Source organism: Tursiops truncatus, chromosome 17, assembly GCF_011762595.2.
Source record: "Tursiops truncatus isolate mTurTru1 chromosome 17, mTurTru1.mat.Y, whole genome shotgun sequence".
In the NCBI taxonomy this organism is placed as follows: domain Eukaryota; kingdom Metazoa; phylum Chordata; class Mammalia; order Artiodactyla; family Delphinidae; genus Tursiops; species Tursiops truncatus.
The window spans coordinates 55,886,968-55,908,580 of record NC_047050.1 but is presented as its reverse complement, the minus strand read 5'-3'; the positions used below and the strand labels follow the sequence as shown (position 1 = coordinate 55,908,580).

Sequence of the window (21,613 nt, the reverse complement as noted above, 5' to 3'; positions counted from 1 at the left end):
AGGGAATATATTGTTTGCCTCATTGTAAAACTGTATTTTGACTACTCTTTTACCTAATTTCTCTACTGCAAAAGTACTATTGTCTTTCTACTACTCCTAAAGAGTGTATGGGACAGGATACTAAAATTCTGGAACAAAAGTGGTACAAAAGGAATCACATGTCTGCCTGACTATGTGTATTAAGCAGAAATGAAGACCTTACAGCAAAAGCAGTAAAGTTCTAAAGAGCATATACTTTTTTTTTTTAATGATTGGCTTTTTCACTTCTGAGAATAGTATGTTTCAAAAATATACTCATCTTTCCTCTGAAAAGATGCAAGAATCATTTAGTGAAAATATTTTAGAGGAAATTACTTCATCTTCAATTCACAGATTCATGATTCGTACCTCTCTAAAACTCTAATTTTAATCATTTTATAGTTTGGAGAAGGATGTTTCTCCTTTTAGCACAAAATGAGTTTAAACTGACTTTCACTAGAGAAAAAACATGCCACTTAAAGTCACCCACTGAAGAAAATGAAGTCCAAACGCCCAAGAAATGTTTACTTAGTTTTTAACACCTACCATACTTCAAATACTGTCTTGGTCCTCTTTTATGTATTGTTGATCTTCAGAAGTTAAAGAAAAAAAAAAAACTCTCTCAATTCAGTAACTTCATGTTGAGAGAATTTTATTTAACAATGAGAGTATCTGAAGATGTGAATTGGTAAAAAGAATGTCATGCTTAAGTCAGAATTCCTTATCTGCTACTAAAACCCCAGAGAGCAGCAGGTATTAATCTTGCCGCATTTGAATAATGTTCCCATTTTATCTATTTTGTAGTACCCCCTTTAAGCACCCATTGAGCTTGCTAGCTTCTCTCCAGCTCAGAAAACCATAGCAACCTCAGTCCTCACTTCTCCAACTCAGGATAGAGTTCAAGTTGTTCCCCTCCAGCCCTCTTGCCATCAAACGCAAGGGAAACCCTGACCACCGACTAGGTGTCCAAAGACTTTCACGTCCTAGAAGAAGGGGGAAGGGACACACACACACACACACACACACACACACACACACACAGACACACACACACACACACAGACACACACACACACACACACTCTCCTGCGTCGTTTAATTGGGAGCGAGAAGAGAAAGTAGCAACTGAAAAGGTAAACACTTTTAGAGTTCTTTTGATTGTTCAGGAGAGCATCTCCGAGTGTTTGGGGACCGTCGGTTGGGCCGCCGCGCACTGGCCCCCACCTCCCCCCCCCCAACCCCGCGCCACTCCCCAAGGTAGGTCCCTGTCTTTATCACATTATTCCTAAAGCTTGCGGATTTTTCCTCCTTGTCCAGCTCGCGCGTTCCCACATGGGGGGTGGGGGAGGAGGAGGGGGGAGAGGCGGGGCGGGAAGGTAGCCTGGTCCCTGCACCTCGCAGCTCTCATTCGCCTCGCTCCGACTCGGGCGAAGTTCTCGCGCAGCCGGCTGGCCGCGGCCGTGGCCGGTCCGGGCGGGCGGCGGCGGCGGGTGCTCGGAGCCGGGCGGGGCGGCGGCGTCGGCGGCGGCGGCGGCGGCGCGGGGACGCGCGCTGTCTCTTTAAGGGAGCTCGGTCTGGGGTGGCGCTTTCCTCCGCGAAGGCTCCTTTGATATTAATAGTGTTGGTGTCTTGAAACTGACGTAATGCGCGGAGACTGAGGTCCTGACAAGCGATAACATTTCTGATAAAGACCCGATCTCACTGCAATCTTAAGCGTCCTCTTTTTTGGTGCTGCTCCTTTCTCCAGACCCCGCGTCCTCTCGATCGCTCTCTCGCCTTCCTAATTTTTTTTTTTTTAAACAAAAAACAACACCCCCCCCCTCCCCTCTCCCACCCGGCACCCGGCACATCCTTGCTCTATTTCCTTTCTCTTTCTCTCGCTCTTTCTCTCTTTTTTTATAAGGGGGGGGAGGGAAGGGAAAGGGGGGGAGGCAGGAAAGACCTTTTTCTCCCCCCCCCCAATAATCCAAGATCAACTCTGCAAACAACAGAAGACGGTTCATGGCTCTGGCCGCCGCGCCACCATCTTTCGGGCTGCCGAGGGTGTTCTTGACGATTAATCAACAGGTAAGGAGGGGAGGCCCGGGCGGGCCGCGGGGCCGGGGGCCGCGGGGAGTTCGGGGGGCGCGGGAGCCCCTCTGCCAGGCCCTGAGAGCCGCGACGCGAGTGCTGCGCCCGCTCGTGTGTGCGCAAAATGTGGGCGATCGCAAGCGGGGAGCCCTGGGAATTAAAAGTGACTTTCTTTGGGAAAAAAAAAAAAAAAGCAGAGGGAGAGTGTGCAGAAAGCCAAGCGCAGGCTTCTCGGGTTTCACATGCATTTTCTTTCTTCCTTTTTTGCGCGTGTGATTTCTTTCTTTCTTTCTTCCTTTCTGCTCTCTTTTGCCCCCTTCCTCCCTTACTTTTGGTGGGTCGAAGGCATCTGAGTCTTAGAAACGAACGACTTCAAACTGCAGTAGCCCTTGGAGTCAGGAGGGTCAAGTTCAGCCGCCGGGGAGGAGGAAAAACAAATCCCCATTTGCCAAAAAAAGAAGTTTCAGTCCGGTGCCCCCTCCCCCTCGCAGCCCCACTCCCCCTCGCTGTCTCTTTCTGGCTGATTTTAATTCTCTCCTACCGGGCGCAGCGGAGGAGCTGGGGGTGGTAGGACCCGAGGGGCCGCCGCCGCCGCCGCCAGTTTTCTGGGGCTCCTGACAAGCGGGGAGCAGACTAGGCACCAGCATGCAGAGTAGTAAGTTGGGCGAACTCGGGAAGGTTGGGAGGGTCACAGAGAGGGGCCTTCGTGTGGTCCCCAAAGTGGGAAAACAGTACAGGACTGGCGTTGGCTTTGAAGAGTTTGTAAAGCCAGGCTTCAAACTTTTTTCCCTTAAAGGCCCAGCTGGGCTGTAGATGGAGGGTGTCGCATCCCCCGATGCACCCGCCTCTGCGCGGCTCAGGGCAGCTTGACCGAGGGGTCTGTGCCCTGCCCGTGCCATGTGGCAGGCCTTGCAGCCAGGGCGCTTCCGTAGGGTCTGAGGAAGGGGCAGACTTCCTCTGTGGTGAGGATGATGCGCCCTGTGTCGCGGGTCAGCGGACACTGGCCGGTGATTAAATGCCTGACAGCGGTGGGACATCCAGGCGGACGGGCGCTTCGCCTTCTGTCTAGTTCCTGTTTGGGTTCTAGAGAAACGCATCTTTGAAAGGCCAAGGCAAACACCGCTGTCCCTTCAAATAACTCCAGGATTATAGGACCCCATGAATAATTTGAGGGTGAGGCGGAGGTGGGAGCCCTTTGAAGTGCAAAGCTGTTTTTGTGGCTGGGAAAGCTTTTTTGTTAGTACCTGTGTGAGATGGTGGTGTTTCCCCTTTTCCCCAGGGAAGTCAGTAACTGTTTTATGGCCCTAAGACTCTAAAGCAATTTAAGTTAGCGGGCGAGAGGGACTGGTGGGTTTCTGAGGGAATCTTGGACGTCTTAAATTTTAGGTCTCGCTTTACTTCCTCATATCGTTTTAGGCCTCAGAATTGATACTGTGAAAGTGAGTAAGAGCGATGGATCTTAATGATGAATCCAAATTATGGTAGCATATTCATCCTTATCCTATTTTGGAAAATCACAGCTAGAGTTTTAAGTGAGGTAAGTGAAGTGAGAAGCTTAGCGGAGAAGTTAAATCCAGCTAGGCCGATTCATTGAACTTTCATAGATTCATTGAACTTTTGTAAACGCACCAGGTGAACAGGAAAGGGTCTGAGAGCACAGCAAGTACAAAGGGAAAATACAGATAGGGCCTGAGACAAAATTACCAAGAAATGCTTACTCTAGGCCTGGTTGTTGGCTTAAAAATTTGATTGTTCAAAGCAAAAATAAAATAGGAAGCTTCCAGCCACCTCTTTCGAGTTCTCCAGCTCTTAAGTTAAAACCTATGGATCTTGCTGGCATTGTGTTACTTTTCCTGCCGGTTTTAGGAAAAGTTGATCATTTAGAAAAGTCTGCCAGAGTTAAAAATGCAAGGGGCAGCAAAGGAAAGTCATGCGGGCGGCCAGTTCTTGACGTGGACAAAATGAGAATGAAAGTTTCTGAGCTCACTGTTGTAAAGTTTCTTACATGCTACTCATTTGCTTAGGCCACTTTCTCAGATATTCCACCAGTTAATATATAAAAGCAGACTAGCTCTAAAACGGTGTGGGCTTTTTCTCTTTCCCCAAGTATGCCAGGGTTGTGAATAAATACAGGGTTTGTATGGGAAGATGAATCGTTTCCTGTAAGTTATGATGCTGACAGGACAGTCTGGAAACGATACCAACATTTTGAGGATTTTTTTTTTTTTTTTTACCTTTAAGTGAAAGTTTATTAATGACGTGCTTAATCTTAACAAGTCAAACATATCATTCTTAGAGCTTCTCTGCCCTCAGATTTCATAACTTCCTTTTTAAGCTATACCCTTGGATGGAAACATCTCTAGATTCAGTTAAATATACAGGGCCACCAACGTGCTAAAGTTTGACAATTATTTCTGGATATTAGTAATGTGAAAATAAAACTCCTAAGAGGGAAACAGAGTTTTAGTGCCAACGTTATGACTTGATTTCTCTAAATGAGAGGCATTCCCTAGCTTCATTAATACTGTTGGCAAAGTATTATTTACAATCGGCGAGTTGACGTTTATGGCTTCCTGATATATCTGTTATATGTTAGGATATGTGTGTGTAGAATACTTTTCCACTCATAGTAACAAAGTCGGACCCTCTCCAAATAAATGGTGGAACACAGCAAGTTCCTCACAAAAAAGTTAGTCACTCTTGAATTTTAGACGCTGCAAGGGTCTTTGCTGCTTTTTAGACTTTGTCCTTTGTCTCTTAAAGGTAACATTAAAAGGAGAAAAATGTCATAAGTAGCTGGGAAGTCTGACTTGGTTTTAGAGCTCAGCATTTTAAAGAGTAGGATTTTACAGGATTTTGTAAAATCTTCTACATACTTGCTTAAAAATAGGTTAGAATCCGTATGTGTGCTAGTCATAAGTGAGTTACACATGGCCCTACCATATTTTCAGTATTATTTTTACTTTTCTTTTAAGTCACATACCACTCCTGAGTTTCCTCTGATTTCCACAGGGTAGGTCTCACTAACACACACAAGGAAATCTTCATTCATAAGGAAAAGCTTCAAAGCAGGGAAATGAATTCATCTGTGGAAAAGCTGCTTTTTAAGATTCTAGTATTTCAGTGATGTTTCTATTATTATTATTGTTATTATTTTTGATGTGTGTGTGTGTGTCTGTGTCTTGTGGGGAGGGAGGGAGAGAGAGAGAGAGAGAGAGCGCGAGAGAGCGAGCGCGCGAGAGAGAAGAAATACAGACTACGGTTTGCAATTAATGACCTGCACATTTGTACTAAATACACAGGGTGATAAGTTTTAATAAACTCTTGTCTTACCTTCTTTGTTGAAGTAAATAAACATTACTGAAAGTTTTCAAAGGGCTTGCAGCAAATTGTTTTTGAGGTAGAACTTTATTTTGAATTTGAAATGAGCACAGATATTGATAACAGGCCTTTAAATTTTTTTTATAATACATGTATGTAAAAATTTTTTTCCTTCAGTACCCCTTTTGATAGCAAACAATAATGTAACAACACTATACTATTGTGTATAAAACAAAACAGACTTTAAGAAAGTTAGGGGCAGGTGTTTATAATTGATTTAAAGGGAAAATTATTATTTTTGTAAAAAGTGATGCACTTAAAATAAAATGACTGGTGCACATTAAAACATATTCTTATTAAGATATTCTGTGGTGTAAAATGCAGCCATTCATTCAACAGGCTGACAACTTTCCACTTGGTATTTGCCTTTGCTTAATTTAGTTTCCGCAGGACAGCTAGTGTGGTAGTCTGCATCTGTTTTTGGCAGGCATAGAAAACTATAAACTCAGACAGTTTTGTCTCAAATACTGCAGCTCACAAGTTACAATCAATTTGATAAAAACAGGCAAGTTTTATGGACTTGCTTTCTGTTGTTCATCCTTGGTCAAGCTTTCAGGTAACAGAGGGTTCTTTCTCTTCCCCTCTTTTGCTGGTTATAAGTACTAATAGCCTTGATAACTAATTCTGAGTCTTGTTTACTCATTTAGCTTCCTTAATTATTGCTGATTGAAATTTGGGGAAATTAATGACAGCATGTCTAGACTTGGTTTTACTTTGATTGTCTATCTATGTGATAACATAGATAGACATATTCTATATTCATCTTTTGATACCACCATACAGAAAGAAGTGAATTCTTTGTTACTATTCTAGTTATGATTTATGGAATTGTAGGGTCCCTCTTAGATAAAATATGAAGCAACTCTTACAGCTTTTGTCAAGTAGAAATTTAGTCTGATTCTCTCAAGGCACTTGTAATCATCATGGATAGAGAATACTAACGCACTTTGCAGTTCTTTATGTTGAAACAATTGAGAACAGTTTTTTATAATTATCAAAATTATTTACCTCCGAAAAGCTTTAACCAGTAGATTAAAGTAAATATGTTAAAATACCAAGTGGTATTTTATACACTGTTCAGTAGCAAACAGTTTTGCGGAGGGAGGGAATAACCACTTTTAAAAATTTATCCTCGGGTGTAAGTGGGTCTTAAGCCGTTTGTTTATTTGTATAGGATATTCTATTAATTATATATGGCCTATCACTCAGTGGTTCTCAGATCCCTGGGAACCAAATTCGTTGGCCTTTGATTTGGTTCTCTGATGGATATAATAATGTAGAACTTGGTTTAGGTTAGAAAGAGAGCTTTGGGTTTACGGAAACCCCTTTGCTGCATTTGCAGAAGGATCTATGGATGAAAATGATCTAAATTGTTAAGAGTGAGTTAGATGAAGAAGCCTGGCTGGTCGCTGCAGCTGTAGTAGCTGTTATGGTAGCAATGTCTACTTTTTGTCGTTAAACTTTTTTCTTTTCCGAAGAGCACAAATCCAGGCAGCAAAATGAAGATGAAATTATCTATGTACTTCACATTTGAAGCATCAGTGGAAATCATTTTCTGATTCAAAGTTATGATCGAAATACAAATAAACATCAAAACACCCCAAAGAAAGACACGAAGGATATGCTTTTTATTCCTAAGTATGTTTCACTAAAAATAAGAAAGAAAACTTTTAATTTTTAAAATGTTTCTAGCTCTTTAAAAACCTGCAGTAAATACTTTACAAGTGGCTAGACACCTTCCCTGGTGGTTTAGTTTATACAAGCAGGAAACTTTCTCTCTTACTCTTTCTCTCTCTCTTTCTTGTTTTCTTTAAACCAACTGACGTAATGCCAAACTTTTCTTTAAAAGAACAGACAGAAGTAATTGGTAGCTTTTAACTTTTAATAATGTTCTGGATTGGTTTTAGTGGCCAAAATGCCATTTAAAAAAAAAAAAAAAAGTTCAAGTAAGAACGGGCTTGTGGCCTGAGGAAGAAAGGCTCTGTTGATGCAGTTATTTTTATTCTGTTTTTCAATCTGTTATTAAAAATCTTTCCTGCTGAGCCCTGCTGGATTTCTCCAATTGCTCTCTGTGATGGCTGGTGCATTTCAGGTTACCGTAACTTAAACAGTTTTTGGGTTTTGGGGAGAGTGGGTATTTGTGTTGCGTTATTTCTTTCTTATTTGGGGAAAAAAAACCATTTGTTTTTGTTTCATTTGACATGAATTAATTAAGATTATCAATGGCGACAGGTCAATGAATACGTTTATATAAAGAACGCTACACCTGTTAGCAAGAGTCTGAAATGTGGAAGTTTAATTGTGACATTAATCATTTTTATGTGCAGAGGAAGGAAAATAGATGAAACTCTACAAAAATATATTTTTAGATCAAAAGCGTTAATTTTAAGGGTCATTTTGTTTCTGTGGGCCGCCCTTTTTGCTCACAAATTTAGATGATAGTTTTTAACCCTATTATCACACAGTGTTTTTAGTTTCCTTTTTTTTTTTTTTTTTAATAGTCATTTTCTCTCTTCCTGGTCTTGTACAGGCAAACAGAACTTTCTCCAGTTAAGAGATAACTTGGTGATGTTGGTTGACATCAGGGCAACTTCAGAAGCTGGCAAGTAGGAAAATCTTTTCAGAGAGCAAAAAGATTTGTGCCAGTTTTTCCGTCCTTGGAGAAAGACGTTCCACCCAGAAATGGGGCCCTGTGCCCCATTTGGTGGGCCAGAACTGACTATGGACATTTCTGGTAGGAATTGTTTGGAAGGTTTAAATCTTATGGTTACTTGTCTTGGTTTAAATCTTACAGTTACTTGTCTTGGACTTTGCGTTTAACACCAAATTTGTTCTGAGGGTTTTTGTTTTTGTTCTGTTTTCCTTTTACACAGAGTGTGTTTTAGAAATAATATATACTGAAAATTAGGTATCATACAGATACCTTAAAATGTCTTTTAAGGCATTAGTAATTATCATGAAAAGCATTCCGTATATTCAGGGAAGTAGAAGTGTTCCCTGCGTGGAAATTTGATGGTTTTGATTTACCTTACGTTTTTCTCATTTTTTCTTGTGAGAACTACAGATTTCAGTTCAAATCAGAGGCATTTTTTCTCTGCTAACCACTCTTTTACATAAGGATGTGTCAGGAAAAACTGTAGGAACTTAAGCTATAACTTGTTCGCATCAGCATAGAGAGAGTATCTTAGAGTGAGTCTTGATTTATGTTTTACAAAGTTTTCAAACAGGAATTTCAGGTGATGGGTCTCTCCGTCACTACGTTTTTATTGAATGAATATTGGTTTATTACTGCAAAACTGAGGGAACAGTAATAAAGTTTGGTGAGAAGAGAAAAAAAAGGAAGAGAGAGGTGTTCAGAGCCGCAGTCCTTTAATATCAGTAGTTTGTTTACTGTTCAGTGGTGGGGAGGGGTTGGAGAGGCTTTGTGGAAGATGATACCAAAAAAAAAAAAGAAAAAAAATCCATCAATTGCGCATAGGATCCCCTCCCCTTAAGGTTTACTTAAACAATATGTTTCGGTTTTGCCTCAAGCCATTCCGCACCACTTCTGCTCCAAGAATCCACCACTATCTTGGTTCCTGAGCAATTAAGGATGACCCTTTCTGTTATATAATGAACTGCAGTATTGTTTGAACAAAGGTAATGTATTTTGATTTGTGTGATATTCTGGTAGCTAGTAGTAGGATGTCTGTAGTATGAGAGGAAATCTAGCATTGTGAATGCTTGCAAATGGTTGATGTATCCACGGTATGTTTAAATTACTGCTGATATGTGTGCAGCGCTGTTGCAGGTATGTGTAATGTATGTAGTATTTGTGGATGGACGATACGTAGATACACCTTGATGGTGGAATCCACTTTGCTAAACAATTAATTCTACGCTTTAAAACATAAATCTTTTAAGGAGCTACATGACCTACTTTATAAAGTCTCAAAGTTTGAAATGCGTTTGGAGTTTAAACATAATGAAGCCATCATGATCATAATACTTATACCTACGCTCAATTTACTAAGAAATTTAAGAAATGACAAAAAAGCTGTACGTCAAAATGCCGCCTTGCAGTGTATTCTGAGAAATGCTTCTGCAGATAATTTTTTTTAAATCCCAAATTTCTGTTGAGAGGAGCAGTTAAGTGACAGTGCTGTTTCTGAATATATCTTTTTAATGGATAGCACTTTATAGTTTACGATTCTATCATCTTAAAACGTTATGTAGAAATAATATGGAACATGTAAAGACTTTGTACTATGATCCAATGCGTTTATCCCTAGGGTGAGGGATTCTGTGCGTCACCCAAATGTGATGCTATTTGCCAGGCTTGTAATACTGGTTTGAGGGTTGCTGTATGTCCTATTTCATCAAGCAACACAATACAACAACTTTGGTATCTAGGTAATTGACAGTCAAAATACGTTCTGGAAAATACTTTTAATTAAGTCAGAAGTTAACTATATATTCAGTTTATTTAACATGAATAAACAAGTGACTCACTGTCAGCTATTTAAGCCTTCTATTATAGACAGTGTTAGAGGGAAATATACAAGTGCCCATAGTTTATTTTCTGGTTCTTTTTTCCTTTATTTAATGGGAGCACGTTTCTCTTTTTTGCATTTATAATTTCTTTATCTGTTAATTATTTGTATCCATGATAGTTAGTAGTATGGTATTATAAAGAATAATAAACATATTTATATTTCCTAATATATATGTCCCAAGCTTGAAAAAGGATTAATATTACATTATTAAATTATTAGAGTAACCAAGAATGAACCCAGTAGAGGATGATAGATATACCACAACTGCTATTTAGACATTAAATGTATTTTAGCTGTAGAAAAAGGAGAGGAAAAAAGATTTTTGCCTCAAAATTTTTTTTCACTTGTAGAATTTGGACAGAATTTATGAAACTTACAAATCAAACATTTTTTACTATAACGTGTTTCTTGCTTAGATTCTACAATATGACTTTCAGTGAATCCTTGTGAATCAGTATTTCTGTTTCGCCTTATAGAAGCATGTATTATATCTGAGATCAGATACAGCTATAAATAGTGTAAATCTATACGGCAGACGTTAGTTTGTGGAATCTAATTTCTCTATTACATGATACACTTCATGTGTAAAGGGATCAAGCATTACTAATCTATTTTAGCTTTATTGTTTTCTCTGAGCTATGCACAAGTGTAGCATATGAATTAGTGGCTTCATATGAACTATGTACATGTACATGCCCATGTCTGTATTTTCACTCATATAGAATGTTTTCGCATTACAGGCACCGAATGGAATTTTAACATAGTACATATTTTTTTTGAAATGACTTTAGTCTTTGTAATATCCATTTTAATTACTTAATGCATCCCAACACCTATCTGAGGATTAATTTAATTAGAATTTTGGTTCTGAAATGAGAGTGAGAGTGGCAAAACAAATTAAAACCAACTTCTACTTGTGACTTCTTTGTGATGTCAGTATCCACACATCTTTAGCTCTGAAAGATGTAGAAAGAAATACATCAGCCTGTTTTTTCTTTCAGTACTATTAAGTAGCTCCGAACATATAAAAGTTCTTAGAAGAGATTTTGGCATTTGTTTCTGCTTTACTTTTTGATACCATTAAATATTTTTGAGAAGAGAATCTAGCTCGTTTTAATTTTTTAAAATACCATTCAACTGATGGAAGTTAAGACTGGTTTTATATATATATATATATATAAATATATATATATATAAAACTTTTAATCAAGGACCGTGTTATTAAATTTTCTCAATATATATTAGTCTGATTGTTAAATAATTAATAGCTCTTCACCAGTTATTTATAGACATATCTTTGAGATTGTTTAAAATCATATATTTTTCTGTATTTGGCTGCTAAATTTTTATGTTAATAAATTGATTAAATTATAAATTGAAAAAACACAAACGATTATGTTTAATACTGTCTTTAACTTATTTTTGGAAGTATTTTTTTAAAGATTATTGCAAATTTTACTCCTCAGGTTTGCCAACTTAGGTACCTTTTAGAAGCTAACTTTAGGTACAAGTGGCCAGTGTAAGCAGTAACACATTTAAGTAATGAGTAATATGAAACCTCATTTTTCCTGTAATTTACAAGCAGATAGTAAGGAGATGTTTCTCTTTTGTATTTAGAATGAATTTGCATTGCATTCATTGGATGCAAGATGTGGTAAATTACTTTAAGAAGCTTGCTGTCATCTAAACCTCAATTACAATAAACTCTTTATTTTACTCTCTGTCCCATCACTGTTCATTCTACTTTTAAATGTCTCGTTCTTAAGACAATTTATGTTGTTGAAAGAGTGTCCTCATTATTTACATTTTACTTTTCCTTTGTACTTTGATAAGCTTTAAATAAGAAAGCTGTCAGTCAAGATTTCAGGCCAGTAGTAAAAATCATAAAGTACACATTTTATGTGTAAATGTTTGTGTATGATCTTGCATGTTCACTTTGTCAAAACATTCAACTCTTTAGCATTCCCCATATTTGTGTACACTCTGTACACACCTGTCTTGTACTTTTTACTCCCAGGATAGTTCAGTGTTCATTGTTAACATCTAATTATGTGTATACATGCTTGTCTCACTCCCTGAATAATTCCATTGGCAGTAATAAAAATTAAAAAGTGAGACCAGTGATGATTAGAAATGGAAAACAGGGGGGTAGATATGAGCATAAGCAGATTTCCCTCCTTTTTGTTTTTCCCATTTTCGGTTCCTAGTTAAAAAGATTTATGTATGTGTATCTGAACAGAAGAGGGATTTGGATACTGCACAATCCATTATAACATAAGGAACTGTTGCTGTGTATGGCTTTACTTATTTATATATTTTTGACATGGAAAACTCTGACCTCTTTGCCTGTGGTACTTGGGAATTTTAGATAAACCCCACTGGGGTCCCACTCATCAGTTCTGGCTTTGCGTGACAAAAAGCATCCTCCAGCTTCTGGTGTGCTACTGTGCTGTTTCCCTTCAGGAGTGGAAGCCCTGTAAGTTAATTTGGCATTTGAAAGCACAGCTAGAATTTTTCCTTTTTGAAAATCCTCTGGATGGTTTTCAGAGGAGTAAGCAGAGATCATGGGCAGCGTGATGTTGTTCATCTCAGGATGCTAAAGAAAATTATGCTGAGAGCAAGCATGCTTCCTCTGGATTATTCTGCCATGCTTTAGTACCTTTTTTTTTTTCCTCTTTGGGATCTAATATTTCAGGTTTTGGAGGAGGGAGGATTTCTCCTTTCAGTGGAAAAATGTGCCAGCTCTAGGATTTGTACTTCCATTTCTTTATAATATTTATATTTTTAGGGAGAGAGGCATGAGAAGAAGAACTTCTATACTGTAAAATAATAATTTGATTTTATTGTTTGCTCTTGAGCAGCCCTTTGCCATTCCATTTCTATGAGGAAATGCATCCAATGAAATTAAATAAAGTTGTGGTATAATTTTGCAACAATTCTAAGCACCAACTGTGACATATTTCTGGCAAAAAAATTAAGGCAATTTTAGATACTCAGTGCTTCCACCAAACTCTGTATTCCAAGTTTATAAATATGAATTTGATCGTTTGATCACGGATGATGCTTGAAATGAACGTATCTTGATTCAGGGAAGAGAGTACTTAAATTATGCTCACCATCAATGTGCTTTAGATTTGCGAGAAATAGAATGCCAAGCATCATGCTTTCAGCCCTTTGAGATCTTTAGGAAAGAGTTTTACTTGTTTATGGTAGCTTATATTCAATAACATCGAGCACAGACTGTTTATCATATTTGTGCCTTGAGCTGTAGTGAAGTTCAGTAAATGATTGTATTTCCATCAAGGTTTGGGGAGTAATGAACGCTTAGTAGCCATCTGCCATGGATGGTTCTGAGGTTTGGAATTTGTAACTGATTTTTAGGAGCTACGGCGTAAGTCTAAAATAGGTGGAAATACTCAGTGATCTCCTTTTATAAAAGTCAGTTCTGTCTTTAACGTCTAGGAAAATATAGCGGTGAATATTTGCTTTTTGTATGTTTTGTCTCCAAGCAGAGGAAACTGACAGTTTTATGTTTTAAGTGCCGAAAGTTGTTCTTGGCCATGCACCCCCTAAGTTAATCACTGAGATGTTAACTTGATTTTCTGTCTTTAAAAAGTTTTCAAATTTTAAAGCACAGTACGCTTCCATTATTTCCAAATTGACATCCTGTGTTCTGGATTGGTTTTTAGAGAAATGTTCTCCAAATTCTCTTGAATTGCTTTAAGTCCATTGATTTTGAAATACTGAGTTTTGCTTTTTTAAGCTTTTCAGAAAGGAGAGGAAATACTTCATCTTTTGAGACTTTTCTTATTGTAGAACCCTTTTTATCTCCCATAAAATTCAAATTAATTTTGCATTCATTTTTTTATTCTTGTGTGTGTGTTATCTTTTCAGAAACTCATTTTGAGGCATCAGAAATTGATTAGTGATTTGAGCTTCCCTTCCATACCTACCTGTGATAAGATATTTTGGCCATTTCTAAGGAGTCACTACGGAGAAATCCTTTCTTATGTCGTTTGCACAGTTTTATTTTTACTTCAAACAAGAGTGGTATTCGAAAAGCATATATTTATTCCTTGAGGTTAATTGCAAAAATTATGAACAGTATAAAATAACATGACATTTAGTTGTTTCTCATTTGCGTCTGAGGCAATTTGTATCTAAAAATTTGATTGAAGGAAAAAGAAAAAAAATTTCAACCAGCTTTGAAATCAGTGTAAGATAGTCCTACGGAATTTTCCAAAATTAGTAAGAAAATGTGAAATATCTTCAATGCACAGGGTTAAAATTAAACTGCATATATAGTGGATACTTCAACCTGACATATTTTACTGTAAAACTGTTTTAGTATAAAGAAAAATTCCTCTGGTTTTGCCTGTATTTTACTTTTTTGCAAACTGCTTTGCTTAAAATGATTGGCATCCTTAAATTATAGTTTTGCGTAAAACAAATAAGGCTGCTACTCTAAAGAAGCAGCGGCTCTGCACATTCATCTTAAAGACTATTTTGAAATATTTTCATTTGGAACAAGTGCATCAAGCCCTAAATAAATAGGTACCAAATTGCAAACTAGTATCCCAAACACATCACCCAGCTATTCACTGAAAGTCGGACTGGCTCTGAGAAAGCACATTATTTCCATTCGCAGTGTAGTGTTTTTAACAGCATTTTGGTGTCTCCACTGGTAGAAACGTGGACATTTCAACCAACCACCTCCTTGTTTGGTTCCCGTGATGTCAGGTGAACATTTTGCCAGAACTTTTGGTCCGGTGTAATCAAACCGTGTTGTGGAATTAGGCTAATATGACGATTTCAGATCATGTTTAATGTGTTATTTTGAAAAGATATTTTTTAAAAATTCACCTATTTGTAATATAATGGAACAGCCTGGGCAGTGTTTTTAGATTTGATTCCAAGCCTCTAGCCACAGATCAAGAAAGACAAAATTCCACAGATATTTCTTCTTTTCCTAATGTAGGAGAAAATGGGGCTTATTTGCATAAACACTTTTGTAGAAATTTTTGGTCAACTTTATTTCGACCAAAGATGACTGTATAAAATTGAAGCAAACTTACTGAGCCTGACAATATTGTGCATTTTAGTTCCTTAGGTAACATGGATAAAACCATGTACAAAAGGAAACTAAGAAAAGAATAAATTTCATCTCCTGTTGGAGGTTAGATGTAGAGTGAACTGCTTAGTCTCTGAATTTTCTTAGCTCTGTGCCCCATTTCCTTGGCTGGTGGGTACATTTCATCATGTGCATGAGTGTACAGTGTTCTGCTTCCTGCATACATGTGCACATGTGGATCTATTCTTAAGAGTCTTTTAACACTTTTTTGTTGAGGAAAAGCAGACCGTGGCCAAGGAAACACTTCTTTCCTCAATGGCTGAACTTTCCTTGAATGGTCAGTTTTGTATCTGCTGCTCAAGTTTAAATTTTGTTTCTTTGTTCTTCTTTAATTCAGGTATTGTTCAGAGTGACCATAGGATCCTGTTTTATTTTGAGTGATAGAAGGGGCATGACCTCTATCCATTTGAGCAGACTCATCTTATTTTACAAAGGAGAAAAGTGACAACTGAATTTCCCATGATCACACAGCTAGTTAAATAAAGGACTGAACTAGAATTCGTGTCTGGTCACCATCCTCATTTATATCTATAACACTAAATAATTTTGACATTTGTCGAGGAAATCTGCCTGATACTTGCTGTTCATTCATCTTTATTTTTCCTTTTGTAGATGGATGGGAGAATAGAATTAGAATATCACTTAGTATGCATTGGGGAATTGATGATCATATAATAAATCAGTTGGTATATTCCATATTATTTCTCTATCAATGTCTTATGAAGATATGGGAATCAAATATTTAGTCTAGAAGTTACCCTGGAAGGTTAAAACGTTACTGCAGAAAATCTAAGCTTAATGTCTCTTTCACACACCTGAGCAATAGATGCCTCTTTGGGTTCACATACATAAAATCCAGTTGGTCTGAAGAATTGGTTATAAAATGATCATTAATAAGAATTTAACTTTGTATTATTATTCTCCTTTTAACTTAAAATGCCTCCAACATTTATCTATTTTGAGACCAGTTTAAAAAAAAGCAATCCATTTGAATTAAGGATTTTTTTTACCTTCCAAGAAACTGAGAAACTGGACTTTTCTTTACTCGTAACACCTATAAGCCCCTTGGCAGGTTGAAAACTACAGACAATATCTGTGAGATTAGGCCTGAAATGTGCAATAAGTTACTAAAATGTGGTTGAGAAACCATTTGTGGCATTTTACATAGACTCCTCAGCATTTATAAAAACAAATTAACAAAAGAATAATGAAGGAACCTCATTTATTTTAAATGCTTTTCTTATCCTGTCTTTTGAATGATAAATTTCAACCTACATGTAGTGAAAATGAACTATTTTAAAATATATATTTAATCTATATTTTTTAGCATTTCTTTAACATTCCATTTTTATCTGTGACGCCGCTGTACAATATGGATGCAATTGACATTTCTTTATTGGTTGTAGTTAAGCTAATTTTAATCATTTAATCTATTGCATTGGAAAAACGGGGGAAAAAATCTGTCTTTTTAGACATCTGAGGTATTTCATGTAAATTTCTTGTTTCTTTTTAGCTTTCAGTCCTAATAGCTATATTATATAATTTAAAATGTTAATGCAGCTCCCCCATCAGTGAAATTTGTGATTTATACCCCCCCCCATGCCACCATTTCCATTTCTGTTTTAAAGAATTGTGGTGAATGCCATGCAGAAGGGTATTGGACCCAAGACATCCCCAAACTCTTTCAAAAGACAGCTTCAGAAGTGGCTTTGGAAAGCAGGAGGAGGTGTGTCCACCACTGAAATGGGCTGGTTTGGTCCAGGGTCTGTATTTGAACCCGCACGGTCAGTTGCAAGGTGAAGATACCTGTTGGTTTGGCTTTTGTTTGTCTGGGTTTTCCTCTGTTTCTTAGCCAGAGGGCAGACTTTTTTTTTTTTTTTTCTTTTAAATATGGTTGTTTTGTTTCTTCAATGTTTCTTTGAGGTGAAAACACTTTATAAATGGCTGGATAGTTATTCCTGTAAAAGGATATAGTTTGCTTATGGAAGATTATCATATTCAGTTAGTTAGAGAGGAATGGAATGATCTTTAACATTAAAAAGCAGTTCTTCCAAAATGGATTAAGGAACCATTTTGACTGTTAGGCTGATCATCCTACAGAGCGAACGTCTCTTTCTTGGTGTAGTGAGCGTACTATACAGAGCCAGGCTGAAAACTTCCATTGTTATTATATAAATATCTTGGACTTTTCCCCTTCTCTTCCTCTGGCTATTATTTCTTTATATAGGTTTTTCTTTTTACTTTTTTTTTTTTTTTTTTGCCCCGCCTGTAAATTACAGTTTAACATCCAATGTATACCTAATCGAACCATAGGAAACACTATCAGTGCCTGTCTCGCCCTAGTCTGTCTTTTTATTTATTTATTTATTTTATCTATTTATTTTTGGCTGCTTTGGGTCTCCGTTGCTGCACAGGGCTTTCTCTAGTTGCAGCGAATGGGGGCTACTCTTCGTTGCGGTATGCGGGCTTCTCATTGCGGTGGCTTCTCTTGTGGAGCACGGGCTCTAGGCGCATGGGCTTCAGTAGTTGTAGCACGCGGGCTCAGTAGTTGTGGCACGTGGGCCCTAGAGCACATGGGCTTCAGTAGTTGTGGCACATGGGCTCAGTTGTCGTGGCTCGTGGGCTCTAGAGCGCAGGCTCAGTAGTTGTGGCACACGGGCTTAGTTGCTCCGCGGCATGTGGGATCTTCCCGGACCAGGGCTTCAACCCGTGTCCCCTGCATTGGCAGGTGAATTCTTAACCACTGCACCACCAGGGAAGCCCTCGCCCTAGTCTTTCTTAATGATTTACTTAATGTTATTTTGGAATTTATTTTTCTACTTGATTCTTTCCCTTATATTCCAGCTATCTGTTTTTCTCCTTTGACTTTAGGAGAGTGGAACTTTATCCTGTATTCTTGGCATTGCAGATCAAAATAAATTTAAAGTGGTTCTTACTCTGAGCTTTGCTTATCAGAAAGTACTTTTTTGTTGGCTTTTAAGACAGATCAAATCCAGATAAGATTTAAATGAGTTTTTTGTATTTCATTTTTTCTTTCCACTTATTAAGGGATTTGCTTTCCTGATAAATCAGTATACATTTAATTTTATTTTATTCCCCCTGAATCAAAACTATTCTCCCTGAATATATTCACTTACTTTTGGTAAACGCCTTCTCAAACAACTCTAAACCATTTTATACTTGTTCTCACAGCACGTATTTGTGAACAAAAACTGTCCTGGATGTTTTCTAGAAGGTAGTTAAATGGCATTTATCTTCTGCTCTTTTGGATTATAATCCAATTGCAGTTCTTGGAATCTAGGAAAAGTTCAGCTGCAATTGTAGAGCTAATGTATGGTTACTGAAGCTGAGAGATAGGTTATGGTTCAAGCACTGTACTGATTTTAGGTAACAGTCGGCAAATAATGAAGATAGTTCCCTTGACAGTTTAGAAAAATACAAGGTAAAATGAAACAAAAGGCTACTTTTTATTTATTTCCAGATGGATTCCATCTTGTACTTGGCAGCACAAAGTCAAAATGCAGCTCTTTGAGGTTTATTAATTAGAATGTTTCTAAGCCAGATATGGAATCCCATCTCCTTTTTCAGATAAAAGGTAAACATACTCATATATAAAAATCACTTTAGAGGGGGAAGATATTGAAAGCCTGAATCTGGGGCTCTTTTCATGTACATCTCCATGACTCCTCCATTTGTGGACACTGCTATATTGAGGGCACCAGTGGCCTCATGGCAGCCAAGCCCAATGGTCTTTCCATCCGACTGCACCACTTAAATGAATTGGATGCTGCCAACCACTCTCTTGAGTATCTCTCTTGGCTTGGCTCCGAGGCACTGAATCCCTGCTACACTCGTTCTAGTCTGTGCTTGACTTTCCTCTTAATCTCTGCAATTTTCCTTGAGGAGTATATGCTTTCACCTTTTGATCTGAATGAAATCATTCCAGTGCCTTATCTCTAGACCCAAGTTGACTCTGAGTTTGGGTTTATCAACTGTTTATCATCATTAGCTTGGCATGCGCGACCCTAAACTCTGCTCCCAGTTTACCAGTTCCATCTTTACAATACCATGTGTTCTATCCTTAAAGTAGTATTGAGTTCCAGAACATGGCCAAACCTACCTTCCTTCATGTTCTCCCCTCTCTGAAATGCCTTTCTTTCAACCAGGCTTAACTATAGGAATTCTACCTATTCCTCAGATGTTGACTTTTGTATTTCTTCTTCCTGAAGCCTTTCCATTTCCACTCATTTAGATTTAAACATCCTTGCCCTATGCTCTCACTTATTTATGGCTTGAGTATAGCCCATACCAGAATCCACTTGGCGTTGCAAGTGTGAGGAGAGTAAAAAGCATACCCAATTTCTGTTCTTTTTACAATGCCTTGGATACAGTGGGTTCTCAAACATGTTGTATTACATTGGCACTTAGGAGAAGTACACTTTGGCCAGAAGAGCATAAGACTTTTAGGGGTTGAGAAAATTGTGAAATTGGATTGTCAGGTTTCAGAGAGGAAAAGGATTATCTGATGTTGCATACTTGATAGACATTTTTTGAAGTCTGCCCTAATGTATTGTTCCTAAAGTGTCATGCTGCTGGTTACAACTTATGTTGTATTTTGCACTGTGGTTTCAAATTCTGTCTTTTACTGATTAATGTCCTTGAACCAAGTGTGACGGGGTCAGTGAAACCGAGGCAAAGGGAGGCCCAAATACATTTGCGAACCGTAAAAAAATGAAAACCCACACCACCTTGTTGCCCTTTATTGATATTACAGTTGAGGTACCACAAAGTAATCAAAGATGCAAATTGATGAATGATGTACCCTTAAAATATGAGGGATAACAATATTAGCCTCTACGGTCATGAGTCGGGAATGTATGGTTTTAACTTCCATTTGTTGAATATTTGTCAGCCAGATGCTGTGTTCTGGTTTATGTATTGGCTTCATGGTGAAAGTTACCTGTAAGTGGTTGATACTTGGATGCTAAGTGGGCAAGGATGATTAGACCTTCAGAAGATCTAACGAGGGTATTGATGAGTAGGGCTTGTCAGGAGCTGAGCAGAGCCATAAGTAAGGCTGCTTTGGGAAGTTCAGGTTTATGGCAGTGAGAGGATATTGAACCCCTCTTTTCTCTTTTTATTTATGGCTGCATTGGGTCTTCGTTGCTGTTTGTGGTCTCTCTCTAGTTGCAGAGAGCAGGGGCCACTCCTCATTGTGGTACGCAGGCTTCTCATCACGGTGGGCTCTCTTGTTGCGGAGCATGGGCTCCAGTTGCGTGGGCTCTAGTAGTTGTGGCCCACGGGCCCAGTTGCTCCGCGGCATGTGGGATCTTCCCGGACCAGGGATCGAACCCGTGTCCCCTGCATTGGCAGGCGGATTCCCAACCACTGCGCCTCCAGGGAAGCCCCTCTTTGCTCTTTTTAATATACATGTCTCCTTTAGAGATGGCCAATAAAGTGATAACGAAATAATAGCTGCTGAGACATTTCTCATGTTGAAATAAGAGTGTCTGAGACTTCTTTGAATACTTGAGTTTTACTAATCACTTTAATTTCATCTTAAAAGCCAAGGAACAAGTTCTGAAGCTTTTTTTTTTATATATAAGACGATACCCTTGGCCTTCTGTCTGTAGTTTTTTCTTTTTTAAACTAAAAAACTTGCTTTTATGCGAGAATTGGGAAGTCCCTTTGATTTCATGTGTGAATCTGTTAAGCACTTAAATATTCTTTTAAGCAGCTTTGGGAAAGTATTAAGACTTGCTATTATTGTGTATTCCCAAATCTGCATGGACCTGGAGCCATGAAGGCGAAATCAAGGAGAGGATCTATTTGATGAATTTCTTTACTTCTTGGACAGCTCATTACTTGTAGGACTGGTATTTGTCTATTTCTTCCTCAATAACAAAACATTCCAAAGCTTCCTAGAAACCGTAGCTAATTGCATCTTTCAAACATAGTTTTCTGATGTCACCTTGTGTCTATCAGCAACTTTAAAAATCTTTTTGAAGGAGATAGTTGGAGATTTAAAAGTAATATCTATCTGAGATTTACAAACTATTTAGGTGACAGGAGAAAGCGTTTCCTCGAAGAGTACACTCTAGTTGATGAGTAGGGGCTTTTAAATCTTCTGTACTTTTCCACAACTGAAGGGGTGCATACTTTTGGTTGAAAGTGAGTAGGCGAAACTTAGTCCTGCTGTTCTGGTAGTCTTGGTGGTTTAGAAATCTCTTTATTGCAGTTTTATAATCCCTGACATGACTGTCCAGCTCTCGTGTCTGCTAAATACAGAAATAGAGGAAGGAAATGTATGTTTTGGCTCCATTAAAATGGAGCTTATCAGACTGTATGTAGGAGGAGTGGACTTTGTTGAAGATGCCTCTGTTTGCCAGCTGGATAGCATGTGCACTGGGTGAGTTTCCTGTCTGCTAAAGCCGTGTGCTGCCCTTTAATGATGGGAGGGAGCACAGTATTAAATGGG

General features: G+C 38.2%; 1 protein-coding gene across 6 annotated transcripts in view; it reads left to right on the top strand.

Annotated features, from left to right (window-relative positions):
* The first annotated feature begins 1,491 nt into the window (after nucleotides 1-1,491).
* Nucleotides 1,492-21,613, top strand: part of TRPS1 (transcriptional repressor GATA binding 1) — a 254,207-nt gene continuing 234,085 nt past the window's right edge. For 3 of the 6 annotated variants that reach the window (XM_019932107.3, XM_019932104.3, XM_019932105.3), the window contains exon 1: nucleotides 1,493-2,085. The gene's annotated coding sequence lies outside the window, so the exon portion shown is untranslated. Of the gene's footprint in view, nucleotides 2,086-3,504; nucleotides 3,626-16,763; nucleotides 16,862-21,613 lie in introns of all 6 variants that reach the window. The other 3 variants (XM_073794675.1, XM_019932106.3, XM_033842967.2) reach the window with 3 other exon arrangements.